General features: G+C 40.3%; 1 long non-coding RNA gene across 2 annotated transcripts; it reads right to left on the bottom strand.

Moving 5' to 3' along the window:
* Positions 1–20,940: 20,940 nt before the first annotated feature.
* On the bottom strand, positions 20,941–21,984 carry LOC135447517 (uncharacterized). 2 transcript variants are annotated; one of them, XR_010440175.1, is made up of 3 exons: positions 21,913–21,984; positions 21,379–21,620; positions 20,941–21,238 (listed from the first exon to the last, which is right to left on the bottom strand). It is a non-coding gene; the product is annotated as an uncharacterized LOC135447517 (long non-coding RNA). The 2 variants fall into 2 exon arrangements; XR_010440176.1 differs by having other exon boundaries at positions 21,379–21,630; positions 21,913–21,961.
* Between the last annotated feature and the right edge of the window lie 907 nt (positions 21,985–22,891).

Below are 22,891 nucleotides of genomic sequence, written 5' to 3'. Positions count from 1 at the left end.
AGCTGTGCAAATTATTCTCCTGAATCCTTGTTACCTGCACCAAATCTGATACTGGATTTAGTTTGGCCTGTTACAAAAGAGGATTACACTGAATTATTGCCACCAGGTAGGAGTGTGTACATCGGAAATATTACACAAATATTACACTCCCTCACCCAACATGTGCTGACTTCTTTGCAACTCTCCTGGAAATCTGTGGTCCCTGTTGCTGGAAAAAAAAAATTCATAAGGATTATTGTAAATGTGATAGCTGAGAGCAGACAGACTTTAAGTCCCAATTGTACAAATAATGCAACAAAGATTTCTCCATGCCTGGATTGCTCCTTAACAGACAAACCACTCTGAGGACAGAGATAACATGCAAACAAAGCTGCAAGAGGCAGGGATTTCAAATCATAAGTGTGCTACAGGGCATTGACATTGGGAATAAAAACATATATCTTTAATTTCAGTGTTTATGTATTATTTGTGTTTAATTGATTACATAACTCTAAGTGTAATTAAAACACTTGTTTTGAAGTGCAGAGAGGATGTGAGAAGCAGAAGACAATGTGAAGAGAAGGACAGAGATCATATTTGGTGAGGAAGGGTGTGGAGAAGAACAGAGCTGGGACAAAGTAGAGGGCATTGAGAATGAGAATAACATGGGACAAAGTGAGAGGCAGAGCAGAAAACTTTCACAAGAGTCAAAAGGTTCTTGGTGATCAGGGCTGTGGTCACTCCAACCACTGCCTGGTTCATACTATTACTTCTTCTTCCACCTTTGCCAACAAAGACCTTTAATGAAGATGTTCCTTCCTTAAAGGTCTTTGTTGGCAAAGGTGGAAGAAGAAGTAATAATAAATGAATAATAACTCCAGACTTCTAAACTCTGAGACCTTGTTATCACTGGGATCTGAAGAGCTGAGATCCAGCACTGAGATGGATGAAGACAAGCCCAGGATCTGCAGACAAAAGACCATCTGATCAAACATTCCTTCCTGCACTGACTCCTGTGGGAAATTAGAGCAGTCAAGTTTCTGAGACAGATGCATGCAACAAATGCTTTAAGGTATTTGTGCAATTGCTGACTTCAGCTTTCTTGTGTTCTCCTCTCTGATCATATCAGATAAGGGTGTTTTTAAAAGTTAACTTTATTTTTCCCCCCAAGAATGGCTCTTCCAAGTGAGAATCCTGTGTCAGCTGGTGGAGTTTATATTGCCACCTGCTGAGTTTGATGCACCCTGAGGAGAAGGAATGGAAATCTGCTTTAGGAATTTCTTTTTAAACGGTCACTAAAAATAGAAAAGAAAGAGATGCCAGGTTACCCATGCTTTTGTTACACACAAAACCTCTGGAGTCAAATTTGACAGTGACTTTTTCGCTACAAAAAGGAGAAGTGAAACTTTGAATTTACTAGCTAAAATCAAAGGCATTTTTCCCCCTTCTTTTTAAGATGCTGAACAAACACCTCAAAATGTGAACTCACATCTTTTTTTATCTGAGACACACAAGGCAGAAGAAGAGAGGGGGGATCTAAAAGCAAGGTGAGAGCATTTACTTGTCCTGTAAGAGCTCCTCTGTCTCAGGTGTGAGGGTGCCAACTTCCCGTCCTTCCTGGGACACTGCTTGGTTACAGCCTGGGCAGAGGAGAAGTTGGTGCAGTAGATTTTATCTGATGATATATTCATTTATCAGAATGGAAGGTCAGCATCACTAAAGTTCTCTTTCCACTGGAACAAAACTTGGAGAGCAAAGCAGAGAAACTCAGCAGAATAAAAAGGAAAACAACTGTTTAAAGTACTTGGGTCCAAGTTTTGGAAATGACAACCTGAAGTCACTAAAATAAGACATTTTATGGTGCTGAAATGCATAAATGGAAGGGCAGAAATTTTGTTCACAAGCCAAATGCCAGGCCTTTCTCCTGGCAACAAGTTGCTAATTTTATTTACCTACTTTGTAAAATATACATAATTTCCAAGAATGAAATCACTCTAATGATGAGTGGAAATACACAAAAGGAAAGCATCAGAGACAGAAATGGTACCTCAAATACAACATAATAATCAGTACCACTTTTTCTTGATCTGTTGCCAGGGTATAGCAACAATACTTGTCTTACATTATCTAAAGCATTTCACCTATTTCATTCTGGTTTATTGGCTACACAAATCAAATGTGTTTCAGTAATTACCAACAAGCCATGTTCCTTTCTCCTGCCTCCACAAATTCCTTTCATATTTTAAATCAACGCGTTTTACAAAGAGCTGGCTTTCTTTTCTGTCTGCTTTAAATTGTTTTATGGAACTTAATAATATTATAATAATTTTTCCATTAAAAGTTCCATATTTCTTTTTCAGAGAGCAGGAAGAAAAATCAGCATTTTTTCAATTATCTTGACATGGTGCAGTTTCATAGTGGAAAGTTTGAGAAAAAAAATATTCTGTTCTCAGTTCAGTTCACTCCTTCCTTCATACTCTCAGTTTAAAACCTGCCATGTGCTGGCTTATTCTGTCAGCTTTGCCATCTCTGTCACTCAGGGCTGATCTGAAGGCAGTGATTTGGCATCCACTGGGCTAACAAGAGCTGTGGAGCTGCCTGTTTCTTCCAGCTCCTACTACCAGCTGCAAATGTGGAGATTTTGGGAAGGACAAGTCGCTTATTCATTGAAAATGCAGTTTGGGGACAGCCTAAACCGTTTGTGATTTAGGCTTGAACCATCCATGGAGTTTTGAATGAAATAAAACCGGCAGTGTGTTTCAGAAGTGTCAAAGCAGTTCGCTCACCAAATCAAGAATGTCACGCAGCTCAGATCTGTAACCCCTCAAGTGTTTGGTGCTCTCAGTCAGCAAATTCCAAATCTGTAATGATGCACAGTGATCACTGCACAACTGGCTTTATCACCATGCCAGATGTGACAAAATGGAGCACAGCCTTTTATTCTTTTCCCCTTCTCTTGATATTACCAAGTCACAAAAAAAAAAAAAAAAAAAAAAAAAAGGAAAAGTCAAATTATTGCAGCAAGATTTTTCAAAAGCACTCAGCATTTTTCTGAGTCATCACCCATAGAACTTGATGATTAAACTCTTGCTGATTTCCATGGCAGCAGTTATGCTAATTCTTACTACTCCAGGACATGCCACGCTTAAATGCATCTGTGACATGTGCTTTCTTTTCACCTGGGGTTATTTAGCACCCATTGATTCATTTTTGCTTTCCCTCCCTGTATTCTGGTTTTTGAGCTAGTAAGTCAGCTGGATGCCTCTGTATAACAATTCTTGATCAGAGTGCTTTAGGAAATAACAGCAATTCCTCCATTCATTAAAAAAAATTCAAAATTGGGAAGTGGTACACTGTAGAAAAATATTATACAGCTTGCTAACAGCATGCTTATTTAAAAATAAGTTTCATACAAATAATAACTCCTACCTTGCCATTCATTACATTGTAAAGCTACTTTTATTTTTCAGCTGGCTTGTTTGTTGTTTCGCAAGCTGCAATAAATCTGAATTGTTATATTTTACATACTAAAATGCACTTCAGAGGTTGTTCGTTTTTTTAATGCAACCTGTTTATAAGCTGGGTAGGGATGAAAATGTACCCAAAGGATCATTTTTACTAATTTATCATTCTTTCTAAGTTCACTAGGTCTATTGGAAAAATGGTGCAATATTTTTTTTTTTAAAGACAGAAATTTGTTTTACATTTTGGGGATGTGGGAATGGCTAATTATAATGCATTACATTTTAGAGCTTCGAATCACATCAGAATTAAGTGCGGAAAAATGTTTGTTTTTTAGGTACGTAGCACATGAAATTCAGGGTGAATGGATACTTATGAGTCTGCAGAGATTAACTACAAGAATCCCAAGGCATTTTGTGATTGCCCAAGTGCACTGTAGCAGTCAGAGTTTTCCATCAAATCCTAATGCTGAAGCATTTTGCATTAAAAATGGTAATGTGGAGCTGTGAGGGTTTGGGATTCCCTTGTCACCCCAGTGCTCCTGGAGCACCAAACAAACCCCAGACCTTTCCACATCTCACTAGAGCAAGGGGAACACACAGAGTTCTTTATTGCATGGCAGAGAAAAGGGCTGGGGACAGAGAGACCCAGGAAGGTGAATTCCCTCCTTTGGAGTGGTAGAAAAAGGCAGTAACAGAGAACAGGCTCCAAAATACAGGAAATGGGACCAATGCTGAAGTCAGCTCTAGTTGTCATTATATTGCAAGGTTCTATATTGCTAGTTTCATACCTCTGTGATGTTTCATGTTTCTCATAGGCAGCTCCTCTAGGCATTGACTCTTCCTTGTCCTCACAGCAGCCAACTGACTCATCTCCCTCAACCAACAAAACCACTCTTTTATAACACTCCTCTTATTGGCTACAGCTGTGGTCTGTTAACATCAGGCCTGCTCCCAATCTCTAATAATTGGCTCAGCTGCAACTCCTTAATGGGACAAGATTACTTTCTATACTACCTTTATTTGCTTATCTATCCCCCTACAATTCCCCCTTTTTCTTTTAATCATGGAGTTGCAGCATTTCTAGAAGTATATGTTCAAATAAATTAACATTATGACACATTCATATATTTCATTTAGAACTAAGAGTTAAATGTTCAAACAACATATTATAGTACAAATATATATTTCTAAATGTTAGTTCAGTTTTGCAGCTTTTCTCAGTTTACAAAGTACTTATCTTCAAAGTCTTTTATGCTCATATTTAACAAACATTAATAGCTGCAATTGATATATTTTACCAACAGTTTAATATTCAAGTCCTTTTCCCTGAATCCACGGATTCATAGTTGAATCCTTTTTCCCCAAATCCACAGGGTCATATAGTTTAGCATTTGAGTTCTTTTTCCCGAGTCACATCGGGGTCACCATTTGTTCTCATTACATTGCAAGGGTTCCATATTGTTAGAGTTTCACACCTCCTTGATGTTTCTTGTAGGCATCTCCTCCAGGCACTGACACTTCCTTGTCCTCACCTCAGCCAACTGACTCCAGTTCCCCTCAACCAACCAATCCACTCTTTTATAGCACTCTTTTTATTTACTACTGCTGTGGCCTGTTACAATCAGTCCTTCTCCCAATCTCTAATAATTGGCTCAGCTGCAGCCCTTTAGGGGGTAAGATTACTTTCTATACTACCTTTATTTACTTATGTTCTATCCCCCTACAAGTTCCCACACCTCAGGTGCTCAGATCCCGCAGCCAAGGCTGGCCACACATCAGTGACCAGCTAAGGCATGCCTAAAATTCGGTGTTTCCTCAGCATCCTTGAAAGCTCCCAAGTGCCTGATCTGAAGAGCAGAATTGTGCCCAGGAAATCTCCTCTCCGAGGAATCTTTAGCCTGAGTTGAAACACATGGGAGTTCTTAGGTGTCCATCCCAAAATGTGAACAGGCTGTGCCCATCCAAGCTCAGGAGGTGCCCCAGCCTCCCCTGGCCCAGAGGCACCTGCACTGTCCTGACTTTCTCCTTCCATGTGCTCTCAGAGCTGTTTCCTGAGAATCTCTGGAAAGGACCAACAGCTCAGGAAATTTCCCACTTAGGCTTCCCAGAAAAACTCAGCTTAAATACTTGCACATCAACAGCTGTGGGTTCATCAAAGGCCACACACAGCCCCACCACTGCTCCCTGTGACTGGAGGAGAAAGGAGTGGGACCTGTGGGGTTTGTGAGGGGCCCCAGGATGAGGTGAGAGATGAGAATCTGACTCCATGTTCTCAGAAGGCTGATTTATTATTTTATTATATATTATATTAAAGAATGCTATACTAAAACTATACTAAAGAAATAGAAAGGATTCATCAGAAGGCTTCACAAGAATGATAATGAAAACTTGTGGCTGACTCAGAATCCAACACAGCTGGCTGTGATTGGTGATTAACTAAAAACAATTCACATGGAACCAATCAAACATGCACCTGTTGGTGAATAATGTCCAAGCCACATTCCAAAGCAACAAACACAGGAGCAGCAATCAGATCATTATCTTTTTCATTCCTCTCTGAGGCTTCTCAGGAGAAAATCCTGGGCAAAGAGGATTTTTCAGAAAATATCATGGCGACAGGGACCCACCTTTAACTGGGATCCCAGAACAAATTCCACCAGATTCCCACCAAATTCCCAGGTGTTCCCATCCCTGGGAGGCACCAGTCCATGTATCCCACCTCTGAACACCAGATCTGAGATCTGTGGAAAGAAAGAGATCAAGTGACCTCTTTCCACAACTCCATGTCAAAAAGCTTGTGGAGTTCATACATCAAAACCAGCACCCAGCTTCACTCCCCATGCAAAGCAGACCAATATCTATATATCTTTAAAACCTTGGATTTAAATCACCTCTCAGGATGTCTGTCTTCCTCCCAAGACTATCTTCCACAGATCAGATAAATTTCCAAACCTGTTGGAAATTTTTGTGGCCCTATTTTTCTCTTTTGTCACGCCTGCTGAGGCAAGGGGACAGTATTTCTGTCTACACTGTATTTCACAGGAGCAGTGCAATAAAATATGTACGTATGAATTGTCATATCTCTGGAATATATGAATTCTCATAAACTCACCAGATGTTTTGAAGCAAGCATTAGGTCTTAATTGGGACATTTAAACTCAAAAAGGCCAATCTCCAAAGGTACTCTGATTCTTATTTATTTCAGCCTATTTACATTTCATAAAGAAAGGAATAGAAACTTTTTTGTCTGGTTTTTTGAGAAAATAAAAGGTATGAAGTGTTCATTACATTAATATTTCTTAATAGAAAGATGAAAGTTATAGAAAAATGAAACTGAAAGAATTCAAAGAACTTTAGCCCTACAAAAACAAAATTCCCAGGAGAAATCCTCCATAAGCTTAACCACAAAATATTTATGGCCACAAAGTAAGGACATAATTTCTTTTCTGAATTGAGGAACAAAATATTTGTAAATTAGAAGCATTAGAATAAAGGCCTCTCCCAAATGGGCTGGATTGATTATAACCATATCAGCACAGCAGGATTAAAACAGTTAAAACTGCATTTTCAAAACTGCAATTGCAAAGTGATACCTGTACATCTACTGGACTTCAAAACAAGTCACTGAATACTTCAGGAAATCTAAAACAGCACTGGGCACTTACCTTCAGTCATGTGAATCCATCTCCAGGGCTCTGCTGGTCATAATGAGAGTTGAGGCAAACTCTTTATCTGCAAACATCTGAAATGTCTTAATTTTGACCTAGTTCCATGCAAGGAATCTCATCCATTCTGTAAAACCACAGCCCATAGCACCAAGCAGCATGTAAATTCAATGTAAATTCAACATAAATTCAATGTAGATTCAGTGTAAATTCAGTGTTAGTGCTGGTCACTGAACCACAAAATCCCAAGAAATAGGGCACAGAGAATTCTTGGAAGATGAATGACCCTGTCCTTTTTCCCTTTGACATGGGATCAATCTTACCTGCAATATTTTTCGCCAAAGTTTAGCCAACCTCCCATCACAAAAAATACCAAATGTGAAAATAACTCCTATCACCGTGATATTTTCTGAAAAATCCTCTTTACCCAGGATTTCCTCCTGGGAAGCTGAGAAGCCTCAGAGAGGAATGAAAACAATAATTATCTGATTGCTGCTCCTGTGTTTGCTGCTTTGGAATGTGGCTTGGAGATTGTTTACCCACAGGTGAATGTTTGATTAGTTCCATGTGAATTGTTTTTAATTAATGACCAATCACAGCCAGCTGTGTCAGACTCTCAGGAGTCAGTCACGAGTTTTTCATTATTATTCTTGTTAAGCCTTCTGTCTGTATCATTTCTCTTTCTTTAGTATAGTTTTAGTATATGATAATGCAATGTAATATAATATAATATAATGTAATGTAATGTAATATAATATAATATAATATAATATAATATAATATAATAATATGCCTTCTGAGAACATGGAATCAAATTCTCATCTCTCACCTCATTCTGGGGACCTCACAACACCACAAACTCCCTGAAATCTTCTTTCCCACAGAAGTCTGTTGTGATCTGAATACCCTGATGAACAATTTTAGGTGGTTTTTTTTTTTTTCACCCAGATCTTTCAGAGGTTCACAGCACCACTGCAGAAGCAGCCTGAGCACTGATTGCAGGAGTACAACAGGAAAATTGAAATTATTTTGCATCGCTGGGCCCAGTGAGTGGTACAAGGTCCATTCAAGCACGACTCACAGAGCACATGCATCCATCTGATCTGACTCCATCCACACTGCTGCCTTTCCACTGTAACTGCCTTGGCAAAAGGAATTTGGAAAATCCTCCAGAGACATTGGCCATCCCTGGATATGCAACTTGGGCTTGGCAGAAAAACAAACTATTTCATTAAGATCAAACTGACACTATATTGCTATACAGATAATGCTAGAAACTGGCTGGGAGCAGGGGATACTTCATGTCCTTCATGGATGGTGGATGGAGTGATGGATGGACAGATAGATACTGTACAACTTATTCCCATAACTGGATTTAAGAAATCCCATAATAGTAAAAAGCAACCTCCAATAAAAATACCAGGATTAAAGCTAGTCAAATTTTCTGTGCACTCAGTTGGAGAATGCCATTCCTGAACCATGGCAATGATCCTCCTGGACCTCAGTGTAGTGTCAGAACTAGGTATTTCCATGTCCTGCTTGGCTCAAAATCTATCTAGGACTATAATTTCAGGATATTATTTCCTTGTCAACAGCAACTCTCAGCAGGAATGTGCTCTATGTGGATATTTTGGTAGTGGGTTTTTTGCAAGTTCATCCAAACCTGTGACTTTAAAGGGCAGAATAACCACTTTTAAGTGGTTGTTCACAAAACAATGATAAACAGAAAAGACCTCCCAACAAACTTTGAGTAATTCATCTGCAGGATAGATGTGTTTCTGCTTAAGAGTTAAAAAAATTGTTCCTCTTTTCACTAAAAATAAAACACAATATTTTTTCCTTGACTTATACTTGAAAAGCATTAAACTTTCCTTGACATAATTTCCTTGCAGAATTAATTCTGAGGCAGACACTTGGCACGAGATATGTCAGTCCAAACAATTCACATTTGTCACAGGTATGAGTGTCTGAAAACAGGTGCTTGTAATGGAAAGTGTCAGGCAACCTTAAATACACAGATGTCTTGGCCTGCCTGCAATGCAGCTTCTAAATGAAACAATCATTTCATCCCAGAGGTTTAGAAACCCAGCCTGTAAAACTTCCTCCCAGGCTTTCAGACAGGCAGCTTTTCTGCTTTATCTGTAGGTCAAACCTGTTACAAACACAGTTCTTTTCCTCCAACTTTGTGTCTCATAATTACTGAATGGTGAAGTTTTTATAGGCAGCAATACACAGACCTGGAATATTCTTTGGTAATAGTTTTGTCCAAAGCAGGAGAAATTTTGAAGGTGTCTCTTCCAGTGGCTAAAATTGTAAACTGAAATTATTTCAATCAGCTTGTTCTCAAATTCTGCTCCTTTCCTTTCCTTTCCTTTCCTTTCCTTTCCTTTCCTTTCCTTTCCTTTCCTTTCCTTTCCTTTCCTTTCCTTTCCTTTCCTTTCCTTTCCTTTCCTTTCCTTTCCTTTCCTTTCCTTTCCTTTCCTTTCCTTTTCCTTTTAAAGATGACATGCTCCATGAGGACTGAAAGTGAATTCTCATGCTACTTAAATGCTGGGCAATGCCTTTATTTAATGCTTGCTCCCTGTCTTTAGAATTAAATAACAAGATTTTTCAAAGGCTCTTACTCTGACTGGGACATTTTTCATCTTCTGGAAATTAAATACTTTTAGCATCTTGAAATGTGTTCTAAACCAAGGGTATCAAAGCATACTGTATCAAGCCTCAACTTTTAACATTATTTCAGAGGTGAAAACTTCTGTATTGACTTCATCTTGCTGCAGGTGAGCTGTCCTTTCCCTTCAAGAGGATTTGAAAGACAAAAACTTCTTCCTTCACCTACAGATATTGCTCTAATGATTCATCTCCATCTAGCCCAGTAAATATGACAGAGGCATAATCCTCAGTGGTCTGTGCAGGGCAGCATTTATGGGTTCTGCTCTCCAGAACAGGTTTATGGAGCTGAACTTTCTGTAAGCACATAAACCTGTGCCCTGCCATAAGTCTGTAAAGCAACAGCTGAGTCCTAGTGCCAAAAGAGGGAGGAAAAGCAAAGGAGGAAAAGCAAAGCAAAACAATTTTAAAAAAATATATAGCTACATATTCCCTATTATTTCATATTAGGGAAATCTTTAAAATAGAAATTATGCGCAGCAGTTGTTAGAGAAGATCAGTCAATGCTATCATGAGTTTGAAAAAAGTTCTGTCTTAATTTATGCAAAATTTAAGCCTGCTGTGTAAACTATGTGGGAACTTACTTGAAATATTGATGTTTAAAATGGCACTCTCAGTCCTTCATTTTCTTCCTTTCTTTCATTTATTTTTTTTTTCCTAAGAACACTTAGTGAAATTTATGTTGACAAGCTGCAGACAGAATGATGGAGTGGCCCTTTTCTGATCTGCAGTTAGAAGTCATTTGCATCCCTCCACCTCACTCTCTTCTTTCCACAAAAGGAAGTTTCTTTAACTCAGTTATCAATCAACAAAAGCTCTGAAGGGCTATTTCATACAACAATTTGTTAAAGTGACGCCAGTGGTATCAAACATACAGCTCTTCTGTAATAGCCTGAAAAGATCCATGTCACTGGGTTATTAATTGGAGAAGGAAAATATTTTAAAGCCATTAGCATTGACTGCCTTTGCTTCCAAAGAGAAATTTTTTTTTCTCCAAAATTACTATTCTTTCTGCTATTTTCATTGCTGTTCCAAAAGCTGGAAGTTTAGTCATCTATATTATCAAAACTCACTTTTGCAAGTGATGCCTATCAATACAAAATCTTAAAACAAAACATCAAACAGCAATAAACAAGCTAAAGAAACAAATAAATTAATGAATGCTGTGCCCATTGACCAGGGAGCATGGTTCTATATTTATTATATGACAAATATAAGCAGTAGCATGTATGGTTTTGTATTTATTATATGACAAATACCAGCAGTAGAATATGGGTTGTACAACAATTAGACATGCAGGGGAATTTAGAACTGCATTTTTTAGGAATTGTGGAAATATACGAAGTGCTGATTTGTTTTAAAGTTTGTTAAGTACTGGTTGAGGCACACCATGTGTGCTTTTGGTGAGATTTCCTCCCAGAGAAAGGTCAGCTGTTCACTTGCCATGTCAGCGATGGGGACAGAGGCTTTGAGCTGCTCTGTGTGGCCCAAAACCCTTCCCCAGCCCAGTAAATCCCAGTGTGCACTGACCCATGCTGTACACACAGAATCAAAGAATCAGAGGCTGGTTTGGGTTGGAAGGGATCTTAAAAACCATAACTTAAAAAATGCCGTCTGTGGCAGAATGATCTGTTTGTCAGGGATGAGCCATTTGTCAGGTGCGGGGAAAATTCGGGGCTCAACAAGTCAACAAGTCAACAGCAAGCTCCGTTTATTGAAGAGAGCATCAGACACTTATACAGCAAGTAATAGCTTATGAATATTCTGTAAGCCAAGCAATCTATTGTTTAAACTATACCATCAACTCTTCCTCATTCCTTTGGGCCTACATTCCCTATTTCTCACATCTCTCTGTCCACTTGTTATCACACCCAGCTAGGCCCAAGGACACGCTATCTTGCAGGTGCAAGACTTGGAATAGCCACGGCCTTGTACTTTTCCAGTCTCTAGTCAGCTAAATTCCCAACACCATCCATTCCATGGGCAGGGACACCTTCCACTGTCCCAGGCTGCTCCAAGCCCCATGCAGCCTGCCCTTGGACATTTCCAGGGATGGAGCATCCACAGCTTCTCTGGGCAGCCTGTGCCAGGGCCTCACCACCCTCACAGAGAACATTCTGTTCCTAACATCCAATCTAAGCCTGCCCTCTTTCAGTTTGGAGCCATTCCCCCTTGTCCCATCACTCCAGGCTCTTGCCCCACCTCTCTTGTGGGTTCCCTCAGGCACTGGGAGGGCACAATGAGGTCATTCCAGAGCTTTTTCCAGGCTGGACAATCCCAATTCTCTCAGCCTTTCCTCCCAGCAGAGCTGCTCCATCCCTCTGATCATCCTGGTGCCTCCTCTGGATTCACTCCAGCAGCTCCAGGTCCTCCCTGTGCTGGTCCCAGATTTGGACACAGCCCTGCAGGTGGGGTCTCACCTGAGCAGGGCAGAGGGGCAGAATCCCCTCCCTCACCCTCCCCACGCTGTCTTTTATGCACATTTATTTTTGCCCCTGTGTGGAACCACCTGTACACAAAGAAACCCAGACTATATTTGAAAACTTGTAATTGTATCCCCTGGTTTAGCAGCATTGATAAAACTCAGTAAGTTCTTTGACATGACAAAATAACCAGACCATCTTTAGCCAGTGTGCTCTGATTCTCCAAGGGCTCATAACTTGGATTATTTCTTCAAACATCACTTTTATCTCAATGCTTTGAGTGGGGTCATCTCCCATACTGAGTTATTCACCAATATGTTTGCAGAACTGGGACAAAGGTGGTATATTTTTACCCTGTGGAGGAGTTAGTCTTGGCATTTTCCCATTATTCCAGTGATAAATTTTCCTAAGGGTTCCTTTCTTTCTGTCTGAAATCCACGGTGTATACCCTTATTAAAGGAAGTTTCTTTAAAGGTCCTTTGGCTACAAAAAATGGAGATGCCTTTGTTGTGGGAGTGAAGGCACATTTCTTTGAAGGTGTGTTGCATCACAGTGGGACTGAAGTGCAAACTTTTCCCAACTTTAAAGAGATGTTTGGGTGCAGCTCCTTTTATAGCTAAAAAATCATAAACCTAAAGGTGAGAACTGCAGATTAAGAGAGAGAAATACAGAGGCAGACACGCTATTTTACAAGGAGTTTAAGCTATTTAAATAACAAATAGCTCTTCACCTGGTGTTAAGATGACTAATAGCCCAGATAAAAAGCAGTATTTGGGTGCATAAACCAGATTTAAATGGATTTCAGCTGCTTATTTCCAGAATTTTAGTCAAAGCAACAGAGTGCCTCTAACTTTTCAGAACTGTTTAAGGTAGGAGTGACCCATATGGGTCAATTATCAGATCAGTTCAGGGGACAATTGGTTCTCATTGCATTTATTTCTCCACAGAGCCAGTGAAGTGACCTTTCCCTGTGACACCATGAAGAGCTTTCTGTTAAATTTCTATATCCTCTCTTCTCCATATCCTTTTTAATTTCTCTCTGTCATATTTTTCTCATCCAATCCAGCAGCAGAACCTCTGTGAAGTTTGGGATGCAGTTCTTTCGAATCATTGCTCAACACAGCTTTTCTCTGGGTCAGACAGAATTGGCTGTGAGAGGCTTCAGACTGAAGATGCACCACGTGTGGGAATGGTCCCATTTCAAAGCTCTAAATTAATATATGCATGCAATCATGCTGAGCTTATTACTGCAACAATGTGCAAGGCAGTAAATAAAGCCTGGCATTAAACTTTATGCACTTTCTTCCTCCAGTTGGAAGAAAAATAATACAAATCAATTGGCTTAACACCCAAGCCAATGTTGGGTGTTAAAAGACTGGTAAAATGAGGGTAGGTAAGAAGAGAAAAATCACATATCAAATTCCCTAAGGTGGAATGTCCAGTGAGTAAGGGTTTATTGTAAATTTGCACAGAGGGCAAAGAGGCAGGAAAGGGCAGGACTGGGCACTGTCTCCACTGTGCTGCTTTGCTGCAGGTGCTCCAGAGGCACTGGGATGTGCATGGAGCCATGGAGCTGGGGATTGCCATCAAGGATGAACACACAACCTGCCTGCAATCAGCTGGGTACAGCTGTTTTTCTTGCCACCACCAAACCCTGATGCAACAATTTAATCCACTCTCTTTTTCAAGTGGATGAAAGTGATGTCTCTTGCTATTGGGCCCTCAGATGAAATAAAACATTGCTGGTTGGAGCTTGTCAAATCAGCCCTTTTCATGAATTTTGATTGATTTCCCTGGAAACACTGGCAAACTCCATTTAGCACCAGGGTCCATGCCTGAACAAAGGAACTGCTGAATGAAGTCACAGCATCTTCCTGCCATGTGCATGGCAGAGAGATGCATTTTCAAATAACACTGGTAATTAAGTGTTTGTGTGAACATGCACAGTGATGTGAGTGCACTGGAGAGCCAAGAAATTGGGCAAGAAGCATCCGTCTGTTCCAATTCAGAGAGAGGAAAAAATGAAGCACACATTAAGTGAAATATATGCATTGCTGTTGGGAATAGAGCTGTACTCTTATTTAATATGGAAATTTTAAAATTAGATTGATTTGCAAGACAGAGGAAAAGTCTGAAGAGTCTTTCCAAGGAAGCTGAGAAGATCAGTGTCTGCGAATTGTCTGTGTTTTATCACTGGCCAAGGTGATAACAATTGCTTTCATTCAATGTCCTGAAGCGGTGTCAGGGGAGGTTTGTGTGGGATATCAGAAAAAGGTTCTGCCCCAGAGGGTGGCTGGGCCCTGCCCAGGCTCCCCAGGGCAGTGGGCACAGCACCAGCCTGGCAGAGCTCAGGGCTGTTTGGTCAGTGCTCTGGGCACAGGGTGGGATTCTTTATGTTGTTGTGTGCAGGGCTGGGAGCTGGACTGAATAATCCTGGTGAATCCCTTCCAACTCAGGATATTCTGTCATTCTGTGACTCCTCTTGCTGCTTCTTTCTCAGCTGCCCTCCTGCACTCTCCTCTTCACAAGCATCAATTCTTCTGTGGCTCTCATTCGTATTATTTGGAACAACACCAGGAAACTGATGGAGTTCTACTCCTATAAAATAACATAAAGAGCAAAGTAAAGCATGTTCTCTCTCCAAGGCTTGTTTCACAGCCTGCAGGGTTAATATATCAGAACTAATTAGCAGTCTGATGAGAAGCCCATGCCACAGCATGGAGTACTTGTGTGCTGAATGCAGGAGACAGCAGTTACTGCATCCAGATAAAGGTGAGAGAAGAGCTCACCTTCATCTGCATGCAATATGCAGAAATGTGGGGTTTTGAATTTTAAGGGCCCATTATTAAATACATTGAAAATAAATATATGTTACTACTTGTAAAATGCTAAATATAGTAACCAGGAATGAAAACAACGATGCCTGACAAATGCTGAAGCTTTACAGAAGTGATTTTTTTAACCTTTTTCCCCACTGTTGGGTGTTGCCAACTTCCTGGGAATTGAACTTGATTTTTATATTTCTGGATTCATTGTCCTAATCAGAGTCAGTGCTGGCTCTGCTCATTATCAGCTATCATGAGCAATATGGGGGGAGGTGAAAACATGCAAGACTTGCCTGTCTGTGCTGAGCTTAAAGCCATGGAATGATTTAGGTGTTACATATTTTTTTTTTTGGTTGGTTGGTTGGTTGGTTTGGTGGCTTTTTTAGAAACAGGAAACGTGAAGTTGAATAATCACTAAATATTTTATATCATATAAAACAAAGCGGTTACTTGAACCTTTTCCCTGAAATATTTTACAAAATTTTGCCATTTTTGCAAGTGTTTCCTACAAGTGTTTGACTGGCAGAGTAAATCAGCTGCAAAAGTGATTTTTTTCATGATGGGCGTGTGTAGTATCCCACAGAGTGCTCATTTAATAACTTGTATATTCTTTACTTAGAAAATGTCCTTAAACACAGTGAAGGTTTCAGACCATGGAATCAAAAAGGCTCAGAGGTGACTAATGCCTGCACAGAGGTGACCAAGACCAGGAGAGATATTAAATTCCCAATGCAGATTTTTTTTTTTTTCCTGGAGATTCCTCTCCTCTTTATCATAATGGATTTTAAGATTTCTGTCAGAAACCTGAATTTTCACAGCCAGCATCTGGAGAACAAATGCTGCACATTCATTCCTCCATTCAATGATTTCTCATGGCTTTTTTAATGTTTTCTGCCTTTCTTTGGATTGTGAGAAAAGGGGAGAGTTTAAGTCAATAAAAAAGGGAGGAAATAATTCTCTCTTTAAACTTTGTGTGTAGTAATGAAGATGTAAAGTAGAAAATTATGCAAAGGGAATTATGTATATGTAATCATCATTATTTCCTCTTTCCACTGCACATGGACATTAAATAAAATAAAGTGTTAGGAGAATCAAACTGGACAATATATTGTATTCACCCACTGCATGTTAGAAAGCCAAGAAATTGTTTTCTGGGGAAGGCTGTGGAAATAGGGAAAGCATAAGGGATATCTGTAGGGATAACAAGATGACTTGGGTTTCCATGGCAAGGGGCAGCAGAGACAGGGCCTGATGGAGTGACACAGTCCCCGTCCCCTGTGCCACTGCAGACAGGGAGGTAGGGAATTTGGGAGTGAATTTGAGCCTGTGAAGAAGAGAAGGGTGGGAAGGTGTAGCATTCACATTCCCTGAACATGATTCCTTTGCTCAGGGTTTTTCTCCTGGGAAGCTGAGAAGCCTCAGAGAAAAGGAAAACAATTCTTATCTCATTTGCTTCTCCTGTGTTGTGCTCATGTGCAATGTGTTTGGAGATTGTTCACCCACAGGTGATTGTTCCATTGGATTCTGCTGGGAGTTGTTTTCACTCTTTGGCCAATCAGGGCCAAGCTGTGTCAGGACTCAGGAAAGAGTCAGGAGTTTTCATTATTATCTTTTTAGCATTCAGCAAGGATCCTTTCTGTATTCTTTAGTATAGTATTCTTTAATATAATATCGTATAATAAAGTAATGAATTAGCCTTCTGATAAGATGGAATCCTTCTCATCATTCCCTCCCCTCATCAGGTTTTCCTTTATTTACTATAGGAAGGAGCTGTTTTTAAGATTTGAGTTTATTTCTCATCACCCTCCTCTGAAGTGACTGGTAATAAATTAATTTCCCCCAGGAATGTCTCTTTTCTCTGTGACAGTAACTGGTGAGTGATCTCCCCCTGCCTTTATCTGATCCAAGAGCCTTTCCTTATTTTTCCTCACCCCTGTCCAGCTGGGGAGGGAAGTGATGGAGCAGCTTTGGTGGGCACCTGGTGTCCAGCCAGGCTCAACCCACAGCCACACAAGGCTCTCAGGATTTGTTGTGTTTAATGACAACACAAGGGCTGGAAGATAAATTAAGTTAAGCATTCCACAGACCACAGCTCTTTAGAGGAAAGGTGCAAACAAAATGCTTACTAAATAGAATGATCTCATTATTTATTGAATAACTATGGGAATCTTCCTCAGAAATGTAATATAATATATCTCCCCAAAATTTTAAGGACAGTCACTTCACAATTGTTTTTAAGAAAGAAAACTGAGTTCTCATTTGATCTTAACACTGGTTACATTTTAAATCAAAAGAGAATATATAAAGAAAAATATTTTTATCTGAATTTTTTTACAAAAAATATGTATGGGGTAATACCACATCATTTATTCACAGATTTAGTTTAACATTTGCAAAGGTTTGGATTTTGGTTTTTTTCAGTGACATTTATGTTAAGTTTTATCACTTAATTATTTATATTATTTTTGTACTAAGCTTGAGTTTTAAAATGAATTCTCAAAGCAATTTTTTTTTTCAAAAGGGAGTGGTTTGTTCATCTCACAAACTTCGTTGAAGAAAATAATTTTATAGATAAATGTCTCCACCTAGAGCTTGCCTAGAAAAGGAATTGCTTAATAAATCATAATTTTTCAAATAGTGTATTTAAAAGCCCACATTACAATGATTTATCAATAAAAGCTTCCTTTTTGGGGATCCTTCATCATTCTTCTTGTGAGATGCCATTCTCACAATCCATTCTATCCATCAGCTGAGGCATTCAGAGGCTTTATCAGAGATACAAGGATTTTATATTATAAAAGACATGTGAAAGGCTCTTTTTACAGTTTGATAATAATAATAATAGGAGAAGAATGGGTTTTTTCATTCATCCTGAAAGTATCTCAGGTTTCTCATTTCCTTTCCTTTAAAGTTCTACTCTCTTTTCAGTCTCAAAGCCAACGGGCAATTAGACTGTGGCTCCCAATTAATAACTCCACTGGCTGCAGCTGTTCAATGCTGCCATTGGTTCATACAATGAGGAATCCCTGAGCTGTCTGTCTGTCCCTGTGGGCAGGGAGGTTTGTCTGCAGCCCAGAAGGGGTGCACCCCTCTGAGGAGTGACAACAGCCCTGAGCTGGCACCCCACAAAATGCCTCAGACTCTTTAGGTGAGACTGCTAGGCAAGGCTGTTACACTATTTAATTCAACATTTATGCATTAATTATTAGAACTGTGCAAAGAAACGTGAAGGTAAATCAGGAACAGCTGAACTTCACAACCAAATGCAGGGAAATTCCTCAAAACTTGTCAATACTTCGTACTATTAATAATCAGAAATTGCAAGATCTTTAAAGAGTGAATAAATCAAAATTATTTAGGTGTGCTTTCACCTGGTCATGTCAAAGACTTTTTTCTTTCTGGATGAACAGCTCAGTGCTCTTTTTCTTTTTTTAAATGAACAGTTGTGAGAAATATTGCCCAAAGCTCTGAGCTGGGTTCCCAGACAGCTCATTTTCAGAGTGCCCTTACCAAGTCTGTCCTTTTGTTTTTAACAAAGTGGATACTCTTTATTTTAACAGCCAAACTATTAAAACTTCTAGACAGGGCAGTCTAGAAAACTGACTCAACAAGAGAGTACAATAAGGTACAGCTGCAGTGATGTTAAAAATATCAAATAACTTGCTTTAGTTGACAGGCACAGTGGTTATTGCATCAGAAAACAACTCAGAAAAGGCTTCTGGTGCTGGGATCTAACCCTGGAACCCTCCCTGACCTCCACTGGACACTCAATTCTTCCAAATATCATTTACTGGGATTTAATAAGTGAATTTTAATGGAGACAGATGAGACTCACACAGCATAAATTAGCTTTGCCTATGTGGACTCCTTATTTAACTCCATGCCTCCCGCAGTGGGACCATTTCTTGGGTGTTTCATGATATTCATGTGATATTAAACAAAAATACATTTGGTTTCAGCAGCTGCCTGTTGAGCTAACTCAGGTCTGTGAATGGGAGCTGAATTATATTGTCTATTCAGGCAGTGTAAAAATATCTGTAAAAGTCTGTTTTCTCCTCCATGAGGCCCTTAGAGTGGTCAATTAGGCTGACCTGAATTTTCAGGACATGCATCCTCCGATGGCTTCCTTGCTGTTACAGTTCAGAAAAAATAGTTCTTAAGGCCAGAAGAAAATGTGTCCAGTGCTCTTAGAGCAAACATTGTATTCAGGTATCTTTTAAATTCTTTTTTTTCTCTATCATTTTAAAGATTAATAACCTAGAGATGCCTTATTAATACACATCACCTTAAAATCTGTTGGGAAAAGGGAATATATTCTCTGCTTCACCTTGTGCTAGTTCCTGTTTATTACTTTTTTCCAGTCTTGCTCTGGACTTTGCTTCACTGCATTTTGTCAGATTCTCTGGAGAATCTGAATAAAACCAGCAACCCAAGACTGGATTCAATGTGCAAGGCACACACTTGCATCTGGGGAGGACTCACAAGCTTTTTTATTTTCAGCTGTGGGGTAGTGTTTGCCACTCTCTCCTATTCACAGTAATAAATGGCTTATGGCCATTTCAGATTAACAATATCATCTCCTAATTAAATCTCTGAAAATGTTAAATCCTTGGAATAAAATAAAACACTTCTTTTCCTGTGCAGTGGCTTTTTTTTTTCTGTAGAGGAAGATGGGCAAGTACAACAAGAAATTAATCCTTTTCTAAAATAGATGGAAAGACTGAGAAAAAAATCATTTTGGACCAAATCAGGAGTTATTATATTAGACTGGGCTGAACTGACTTGACACAACACTTTCAGGCAGGTAAAGTTGTTTAAGTGGAATCACACCAGGAGCTCTTTAGGGAGGATTCCTAGAATTTACTTTTGCCAGATTTTCCAACTTCCATGAAGATTTACACCTCAGGGTCATTAGGTGTTTTAGCACAGCAGTGCCCTCAGATAACTGCTTTGAGAGGTGAGTTAGGCTCTCATATCTTTATCCCAAGACATCTTAATACCCATTTTTCTCTGCTGGGCTGAGCAGAGCATGGATGTCACCACATTTATTGTGATCAGCTTATTTGATCTCAGCTGATGGGACCTGGGCAGGGCCAGAGCTACAGTGGCCAACCTCCCTCACACCTATAGAGAAACCCCTGGGGAGCACCTCCAAAAGAGCAGGGAAAAACAGGTGTGGCAGTGCTGGGCTGATGGTTGGACTTGATGATCTTAAAGGTCTTTTCCCACTTAAATTATTCCATTATTTGCCTTGCTGTTGGCTTTTTTCCTGTGTTGCATGCAGCCTTCATGACCAGTCAACTTATCTCGGCCTATGAGCTCTGATTCTTCCTAAATCCCACAACAGGCTGTGGGTGTACTTCCACCATCTTTTCCCAGATCAAAATTCCATTTACTAGCTGTCTTAAAGCTGCTTACCCTATCCCCTTTCATTCCTTGCTGTGCAGAGGTGATATCTATGGCTGGAACACTTTGGGCACAAACCACAAGCTCTTCAGCAATGTGAAAAATGGCAATTTCTCCAGCAGATCATTGCTCGAGCACAATCACAGCCACCTTCCCCTGTGCAGAAGACATCACAGGATATATTATTCCTTACATATCTGCTGGCTTGCTCAGGGACTATGCTGCAGTAAAACCTGAGCCTGTTTTGGTCTGCCCGCAGGTACCAGTGAAAAAAAGTCAATTTACTCCCTTTATTCTTCTCCTTTGACTTTGAAAACATTCGTATCCATTTTGTTCTTTATACCTCTGTCTTTTTGGGAGGGGCTGCTCTGATGGGAAATGGGGACAAGTGTCTCTCAAGCACAGGCTTTGTTTGTTTGCAGTCAGGAAGGGCACTCCAGCTCTGAATGTTTTGTCCAACACCACTTTCCTGAGTGCATTCTTATGCTGTGCTGTCCTTGATGGCATCAGATCTCCAACATGATGATGTTTACCCTTTGTTCAAACACTTTTATGAATGTCTCTTTTCAGGCAATACATTTCTCATGTGTTTGCCTCACATTTTCTATTGTCGGCCAAGAGCTTATCACCCACTTTAGAGCTCAAAATTCATCCCCAGTACCTGTGGCCTCTCTTTTTTGAAACATATCCTTGTTTCTGTCAGATACCTGGCTTCTGTCCCAGAGTTCAATTAAAAATTAACAAACATCCTATTTGCTTTGAGTTTCTCTGCCACTCTGCTGCTCCTGCAGTGCTCTCCAGATCTCCTGTAAAAATTAAACAGAACTTGAAGCCCTTTATCATCCCCATCCTCCTGACCTTCTGCCAGCCCACCTGCTCAGCACCTTCTCTGCTGGCTGGCAGGCAAACCCCAAGGTTTCCCAATCACCTGAATTTTTTCACACACCTTGCTCCAGGATGTCCCTGCACTTTGGCTTTTGGTCTGCATCAGAGCTGGGGTCCACAAATCCTCAACTGGGCCCCCAAGGAGCTGGGGTCAGGATTTGCCAGGTTCCACAGAACGCTGCCTGAGGCTTGTCCACCTGCAATTCTCCCTCTCAGTGATCCCCTTTCTGATATTTACTGATTTTCCCTTCTTTCCACAGAGCCAGGCAGTGATGCCTTGGGAAGGCTGACCTGGAGCAGAGGCTGGACAGAGCTAAAGAATAAAGCAGGGATTTATTAAAGGGATCTCCTCAATGGATCCACCTTGGGCAGCACAAGGGCCCAGCCATGGCTACACACAAAATAAACCAAAATGATCACAAAATGGATGAGGGTCACAGGATCTCCCACTTTTATAAGTTCTGCTCCATTTGCATATTGGAGTCAATTATCCAATTACAGCTTTAGGTTGTGAAGTCCCATGTTGTCTTATACATCTCACGAGAGTTCTATTATCATTACAGCACAAGGATCCCATAGTGCCAAAGTTTCACACCTCCTCAATGTTTCTCATGGGCACCTCCTCTAAGCACTGACTGTTCCTGGTCCTTGCAGTGGCCATCTGACTCCAGTTCCCCCCAATCCACTCTTTTATAACACCCTTCTGATTTGCTACAGGTGTGGGCTGTTAACATCAGGCCTGCTCCTAATCTTTAACTGGTTCAGCTGCAACTCTTTAGGGGATAAGATTGCATCCCATACCACCCATACTATGCCCCCCTACAGTCCCATCCTTCTTGCTTTCCTCTCTTCAGCCCACGGTGTTTGTGCTCTTGGGCCTCAGATTTGGATCATTTGTCCTTGGTCCCCAGCTGGAGCAGGAATTGTTTTGTCTCCCTGCTCTGTGCAGAGCTCACCATCCCCTAATATGAAGCTCAGAATTACACACTAAAGCAGCACAGAATCTGAAAAATATAAAAGCTCAAACTTGAGGTGTGGGCAGCAGGCTCTTGAGAAGCAACCCAAAAGCCACATTGTGCTTCTGCCCAGTAGGACTCACCAGTTTTTCCTTCCTTAAAAAAAAAAATTCATTTCAGAGCATAAATTTCCTTTCCCTCCTCACCCATTGGAGACCCACACCATCCCCAATATTTGACCCCACACTGCCTTCTGGTGTGATCTGCCAAAATAATTCCCATGGCAGGAACCTCTCACCTTGCATTTCCTAAAGGAGAAAGATTAATTCCTAAATCTTCTTGAAGCAGGATGGACAGATTCCCATGATATCACTGAATTAAAGCCATAAAAAAGCAATTTTATGAAGGAAGGAGCCCAACAGCCTTCTCTGCTAATGTGGACCCAAAAAAGTCAGTGGGATTGCTTTGCCTGAGGCAGCCCATTTTCTGTAGGTGGATACAGGATGTTTGTCTCCAGAGCTGCTAAGCTGAGGCATTTCAGATGCATTAAATGAATTTTTTAAAAGTGCAGGTGAGCAATGAGAAGGTATTTGGTTCCCAAGGAATATATTACAGAAG

The sequence above is a fragment of the Zonotrichia leucophrys genome, chromosome 4 (genome assembly GCF_028769735.1).
Source record: "Zonotrichia leucophrys gambelii isolate GWCS_2022_RI chromosome 4, RI_Zleu_2.0, whole genome shotgun sequence".
NCBI lineage: Eukaryota > Metazoa > Chordata > Aves > Passeriformes > Passerellidae > Zonotrichia > Zonotrichia leucophrys.
The sequence above is the reverse complement of the archived record's forward strand: the minus strand, read 5'-3'. Positions and strand labels throughout refer to the sequence as shown.